This window comes from Cryptomeria japonica, unplaced genomic scaffold (genome assembly GCF_030272615.1).
Source record: "Cryptomeria japonica unplaced genomic scaffold, Sugi_1.0 HiC_scaffold_337, whole genome shotgun sequence".
In the NCBI taxonomy this organism is placed as follows: domain Eukaryota; kingdom Viridiplantae; phylum Streptophyta; class Pinopsida; order Cupressales; family Cupressaceae; genus Cryptomeria; species Cryptomeria japonica.
In genome coordinates this window covers 153,243-160,171 of record NW_026729159.1, presented here as the reverse complement: position 1 = coordinate 160,171, position 6,929 = coordinate 153,243, and the positions used below count along the sequence as shown (strand labels likewise).

General features: G+C 63.1%; 1 non-coding gene across 1 annotated transcript; it reads right to left on the bottom strand.

Annotated features, from left to right (window-relative positions):
* Positions 1 to 5,858: 5,858 nt before the first annotated feature.
* On the bottom strand, positions 5,859 to 5,977 carry LOC131870576 (5S ribosomal RNA). Its single transcript, XR_009368882.1, has one exon. It is a non-coding gene; the product is annotated as a 5S ribosomal RNA (ribosomal RNA).
* Between the last annotated feature and the right edge of the window lie 952 nt (positions 5,978 to 6,929).

Sequence of the window (6,929 nt, the reverse complement as noted above, 5' to 3'; positions counted from 1 at the left end):
CCTGGGAGCGCTCCGATGTGTGCTCCAAGGTGCGGCGTGCACGAAGTCGGAGCCCGGTTTGCCTCGGGTGCGCCCTGGTGGGCACCATGGTGCGCACCAAGGAGCGCTCCGAAGTGTGCTCCAAGGTGCGGCCTGCACGAAGTCGGAGCCCGGTTTGCCCCGGGTGTGCACCTCGGGTGGGCACCTTGGTGCGCATGCCTTGCCTGGGCTGCGCACCAGGGCGGGCTCAAGATGGCACCCGCGTTCCTTTTTTTTCACTATCTTTCAAAACGGAAATTTTAAAATCTCATTTTTTTTTGCCTTTTTCTGGAAATTAGTGAAGGCAGCGCATCAAAGGTGCGCACCTCGCTGCCCACCACGGTGCGCAACGCCGGTGGGCACCCGGGAGTGCTTCGAAGTGTGCTCCAAGGTGCTGCGTGCACGTTGTCGGAGCCCGGTTTGCCCCGGGTGCGCACCTCGCGTGCACCTTCGTCGGGGTGGGCACCTTGGCTTGGTTTGCCCCGGCTGCGCTCCGAAGCGGGGTTATTGGAGCGCCGCCTCTTTTTTTGTCGGAGCGTTTGGTGGGGTTTCTCGCATTGGCTCTTCCGAGGCCCGGTTGCCACCCTGGCGCGCACGAAGTCGGAAGTAGGGTTAATTGCCCGGGTGCGCACCTTTGCCAGGGTGGCACCTTACCTGGGCTGCGCACCAGGGCGGGCTCAAGATGGCACGCGCGTTCCGTTTTTTTCACTATCTTTCAAAACGGAAATTTTAAAATCTCCTTTTTTTTTTGCCTTTTCTGGAAATTAGTGAAGGCAGCGCATCAAAGGTGCGCACCTCGCTGCCCACCTTGGTGTGCTCTGAGGTGCGCACCCGGGAGCGCTACGAAGTGTGCTCCAAGGTGCGGCGTGCACGTTGTCGGAGCCCGGTTTGCCCCGGGTGCGCACCTCGCCTGCACCTTGGCCGGGGTGGGCACCTTGGCTGGGTTTGCCCAGGGTGCGCTCCGAAGCGGGGTTACTGGAGCGCCCCCTCTTTTTTTGTCAGAGAGTTTGGTGGGGTTTCTCGCATTGGCTCTTCCCAGGCCCGGTTGTTGGGTGCGCTCCCACCCTGGCGCGCGCGAAGTTGGAAGTTGGGTTAATTGCCCGGGCGCGCACCTTCGCCAGGGTGGGCACCTTGGTGCGCAAACCTTGGCTGGGCTGCGCACCAGGGCGGGCTCAAGATGGCACCAGCATTCCCTTTTTCTCACTATCTTTCAAAACGGAAATTTTAAAATCTCGTTTTTTTTTTGCCTTTTATGGAAATTAGTGAAGGCATCGCATCAAAGGTGCGCACCTCGCTGCCCACCTTGGTGTGCTCCGAGGTGCCCACCACGGTGCGCAACGCCGGTGCGAACCCGGGAGCGCCCCGATGTGTGCTCCAAGGTGCGGCGTGCACGAAGTCGGACCCCGGTTTGCCCCGGGTGCGCACCTCGCGTGCACCTTGGTGCGCACACCTTGGCTGGGTTGCGCGGCCTGGTGGGCACCATGGTGCGCACCAAGGAGCGCTCCGAAGTGTGCTCCAAGGTGCGGCGTGCACGAAGTCGGAGCCCGGTTTGCCCCGGGTGCGCACCTTCGCCGCGGTGGGCACCATGGCGTGCACGAAGTCGGAGCCCGGTTTGCCCCGGGTGCGCACCTCGCGTGCACCTTCGCCGGGGTGGGCACCTCGGCTGGGTTGCGCGCCCTGGTGCGCACCAAGGAGCGCTCTGAAGTGTGCTCCAAGGTGCGGCGTGCACGAAGTCGGAGCCCGGTTTGCCCCGGGTGTGCACCTCGCGTGCACCTTCGCTGCGGTGGGCACCTTGGCTGGGTTGCGCGCCTTGGTGGGCACCATGCAGTGCACGAAGTCGGAGCCCGGTTTGCCCCGGGCGCGCACCTCCGCCAGGGTGGGCACCTTGGTGCGCACAACTTGCCTGGGCTGCGCACCAGGAAGGGCTCAAGATGGCACCCGCGTTCCGTTTTTTTCACTATCTTTCAGAACGGAAATTTTAAAATATCGTTTTTTTTTGCCTTTTCTGGAAATTAGTGAAGGCAGCGCATCAAAGGTGCGCAACGCTGGTGCGAACCTGGGAGCGCTCCGATGTGTGCTCCAAGGTGCGGCGTGCACGAAGTCGGACCCCGGTTTGCCCCGGGTGCGCACCTCGCGTGCACCTTGGTGCGCACACCTTGGCTGGGTTGCGCGCCCTGGTGGGCACCATGGTGCGCACCAAGGAGCGCTCCGAAGTGTGCTCCAAGGTGCGGCGTGCACGAAGTCGGAGCCCGGTTTGCCCCGGGTGCGCACCTCGCGTGCACCTTCGCCGCGGTGGGCACCATGGCGTGCACGAAGTCGGAGCCCGGTTTGCCCCGGGTGCGCACCTCGCGTGCACCTTCGCCGGGGTGGGCACCTTGGTGTGCAGACCTTGGCTGGGTTGCGCGCCCTGGTGGGCACCATGGTGCGCACCAAGGAGCGCTCCGAAGTGTGCTCCAAGGTGCGGCCTGCACGAAGTCGGAGCCCGGTTTGCCCCGGGTGTGCACCTCGGGTGGGCACCTTGGTGCGCATGCCTTGCCTGGGCTGCGCACCAGGGCGGGCTCAAGATGGCACCCGCGTTCCTTTTTTTTCACTATCTTTCAAAACGGAAATTTTAAAATCTCATTTTTTTTTGCCTTTTTCTGGAAATTAGTGAAGGCAGCGCATCAAAGGTGCGCACCTCGCTGCCCACCACGGTGCGCAACGCCGGTGGGCACCCGGGAGTGCTTCGAAGTGTGCTCCAAGGTGCTGCGTGCACGTTGTCGGAGCCCGGTTTGCCCCGGGTGCGCACCTCGCGTGCACCTTCGTCGGGGTGGGCACCTTGGCTGGGTTTGCCCCGGCTGCGCTCCGAAGCGGGGTTATTGGAGCGCCGCCTCTTTTTTTGTCGGAGCGTTTGGTGGGGTTTCTCGCATTGGCTCTTCCGAGGCCCGGTTGCCACCCTGGCGCGCACGAAGTCGGAAGTAGGGTTAATTGCCCGGGTGCGCACCTTTGCCAGGGTGGGCACCTTACCTGGGCTGCGCACCAGGGCGGGCTCAAGATGGCACGCGCGTTCCGTTTTTTTCACTATCTTTCAAAACGGAAATTTTAAAATCTCCTTTTTTTTTTGCCTTTTCTGGAAATTAGTGAAGGCAGCGCATCAAAGGTGCGCACCTCGCTGCCCACCTTGGTGTGCTCTGAGGTGCGCACCCGGGAGCGCTACGAAGTGTGCTCCAAGGTGCGGCGTGCACGTTGTCGGAGCCCGGTTTGCCCCGGGTGCGCACCTCGCCTGCACCTTGGCCGGGGTGGGCACCTTGGCTGGGTTTGCCCAGGGTGCGCTCCGAAGCGGGGTTACTGGAGCGCCCCCTCTTTTTTTGTCAGAGCGTTTGGTGGGGTTTCTCGCATTGGCTCTTCCCAGGCCCGGTTGTTGGGTGCGCTCCCACCCTGGCGCGCGCGAAGTTGGAAGTTGGGTTAATTGCCCGGGCGCGCACCTTCGCCAGGGTGGGCACCTTGGTGCGCACACCTTGGCTGGGCTGCGCACCAGGGCGGGCTCAAGATGGCACCAGCATTCCCTTTTTCTCACTATCTTTCAAAACGGAAATTTTAAAATCTCGTTTTTTTTTTGCCTTTTATGGAAATTAGTGAAGGCATCGCATCAAAGGTGCGCACCTCGCTGCCCACCTTGGTGTGCTCCGAGGTGCCCACCACGGTGCGCAACGCCGGTGCGAACCCGGGAGCGCCCCGATGTGTGCTCCAAGGTGCGGCGTGCACGAAGTCGGACCCCGGTTTGCCCCGGGTGCGCACCTCGCGTGCACCTTGGTGCGCACACCTTGGCTGGGTTGCGCGGCCTGGTGGGCACCATGGTGCGCACCAAGGAGCGCTCCGAAGTGTGCTCCAAGGTGCGGCGTGCACGAAGTCGGAGCCCGGTTTGCCCCGGGTACGCACCTCGCGTGCACCTTCGCCGGGGTGGGCACCTCGGCTGGGTTGCGCGCCCTGGTGCGCACCAAGGAGCGCTCCGAAGTGTGCTCCAAGGTGCGGCGTGCACGAAGTCGGAGCCCGGTTTGCCCCGGGTGCGCACCTTCGCCGCGGTGCGCACCATGGCGTGCACGAAGTCGGAGCCCGGTTTGCCCCGGGTGCGCACCTCGCGTGCACCTTCGGCGGGGTTGCGCGCCCTGGTGGGCACCATGGTGCGCACCAAGGAGCGCTCCGAAGTGTGCTCCAAGGTGCGGCGTGCACGAAGTCGGAGCCCGGTTTGCCCCGGGTGCGCACCTCGCGTGCACCTTCGGCGGGGTTGCGCGCCCTGGTGGGCACCATGGTGCGCACCAAGGAGCGCTCCGAAGTGTGCTCCAAGGTGCGGCGTGCACGAAGTCGGAGCCCGGTTTGCCCCGGGTGCGCACCTCGCGTGCACCTTCGCCGCGGTGGGCACCATGGCGTGCACGAAGTCGGAGCCCGGTTTGCCCCGGGTGCGCACCTCGCGTGCACCTTCGCCGGGGTGGGCACCTCGGCTGGGTTGCGCGCCCTGGTGCGCACCAAGGAGCGCTCCGAAGTGTGCTCCAAGGTGCGGCGTGCACGAAGTCGGAGCCCGGTTTGCCCCGGGTGCGCACCTCGCGTGCACCTTCGCCAGGGTGGGCACCTCGGTGCGCACACCTTCTCAATGTTTTCTTGCCTTTTCTGGAAATTGGTGAAGGCAGCGCATCAAAGGTGCGCACCTCGGTGTGCTCCGAGGTGCGAACCCGAGAGCGCTCCGAGGTGCCCACGAAGTCGAAAGTCGGGTTAATTGCATTGTTTTCCCCGGGTGCGCTCCGAGGTGCGCAACATCGGCGCGCACCAAGGAGGGCTCCGAAGTGTGCTCCAAGGTGCGCACGATGGCGTGCACCTCTGGTGCGCACGATTCGGAGCTCGGTTTGACCGGGGTGCGCACACCTTGGCTGGGTTGCGCACCTTTTGTGCGCTCCAAGGTGCGCACGAAGTCGGAGCTCGGTTTGCCCCGGGTGCGCACCTTCGCCAGGGTGCGCACCTTGATGCGCACGCCTTGGCTGGGCTGCGCACCTTGGTGGGCGCCATGGTGCGCACCTTTCGTGCGCTCCAAGGTGCGCACGAAGTCGGAGCTCGGTTTGCCCCGGGTGCGCACCTTGGTGGGCGCCATGGTGCACTCCGAGGTGCCCAAGATTGGTGCGCACCAAGGAGCGCTCCGAAGTGCGCTCCAAGGTGCGCGCGAAGTCGAAAGTTGGGTTAATTGTCCGGTTTGCCTCGGGTGCGCACCTTGCGTGCACCTTCGCCAGGGTGGGCGCCTTGGTGCGCACACCTTGGCTGGGCTGCGCACACCTTGGCACCCGCGTTTCCTTCATTTTAAATTTTTTTTTTTTACAATCTCTCAAGTGGGAAATTCTATAATCTCAACTTTTTTTGCCTTTTCAGGAAACTTTTGAATGGAGCGCATCATTGGTGCGCTCCGAAGTGTGCTCCAAAGCTCTCTCCAGCTGCGTGCACCTGCCCCGGCCGCGCACCCGGCCCCGCCCAGCTTCGCTCACCTGTCCCGGGCGTCTGGTGCGGAACCTTAGAGTAAGAAACATCACCGTGCACCTTGGCCAACGTGCGCGACTCGACCGAGCGCGCACTGGCCGAGGTGCACACCGATTTCACCTGGGTGCGCGCGCAGCACCTCGGGCGCACCGGGGTGCGCGCACAACGCCCGGGTTGCACCGTGGCCTGTGTGCTCGGGGCGCCTCGGGTGCGCGCTCGGTGTCGCCCCCCGCGCGCGCGGTAGTGCGGGCAGCGCACCCCGGCCCGGCCCGGCCCCGACGAGAACGCAAACGGGCAAAAGGTTTATTCAAATAGCATTGCGACGCCCGGCGAAAAACTAAAAAAGGGTGCAACACCGGGACTTCCCGGGAGGTCACCCATCCCAGTACTACTCCGGCCCAAGCGCGCTTAACTGCAGAGTTCTGATGGGATCCGGTGCACTAACGCTGGTATGATCGCACCCGTTATGAGCTTGTCGCAGTGTGTACTTAGCAAACCGCGACCCACGTGCGAATCCACCCCGGCCACCCACCCCCGTCGAGGTGCACACCCTCCCTCGCGAAGTGCGCCCCGTTCGCCAAGTGTGAGCCCTGCCCGGGTGCGCGCACCTTGCTAGGGCGTCGGGTGTGCACCCGGCCCGGCCTACGTGCGTGCACCTGGAGGGGGCGTCGTGTGCGTGCAGTGTCCCGTCTGCAACGCGGTGCCCACACACCACCTCGGGCGCAACGACCTGCGCTCACATGTGGGCCGAGTGCACCTTGGTGCATGTTCGGGGCGCCTCGGGTGCACGCTCGATCTTGCCCCGGTGCACCAAGGCGCTCGGTTTGCCCCGGGTGCGCACTTGGTGCAAGGTGGGCACCCAAAATAGGGATCAAGCACCAAAACACAAGTTTCGGGATGCAAAATGGGACCCAAGGACCACAAATGCGTTCCAAGACCCATGATGGGTCCACGAGAACAAAAATGTGTTCCGAGACTTAATAAACAAATATTGGGTTTTAGGAGAAGAAACATGCTCTGATGCCCAAAACGAGAATCGACCCCGAAAAGGCCACAGGCCAAAAGTGGGATGCGAGACAAAAAAAAATGGGACCCGAGGACCAAAATTGGGTTCCCAGGTCGAAGACAGGGCAACCGGACAAGAAACGACCTCTAAGGCTCGAAATGAGTCCCGACGACTAAAACTTGACAAGAAGCACCCATCAGGCACCCAACTCGACACCCATGGGATGCCGACCCACCCGGGCTTCCACCTAGCACACCTTGGCACCCACCCACCCTCGCACCCAACCTCGCACCCAACTTAGCACCTTTGAACCCACATTGGCACTCACCCTGACCCTGGCACCTTGGAACCCACATTGGCACTCACCTTGACCCTGGCACCCACCTTTGCACTCACCTTGGGACCCACC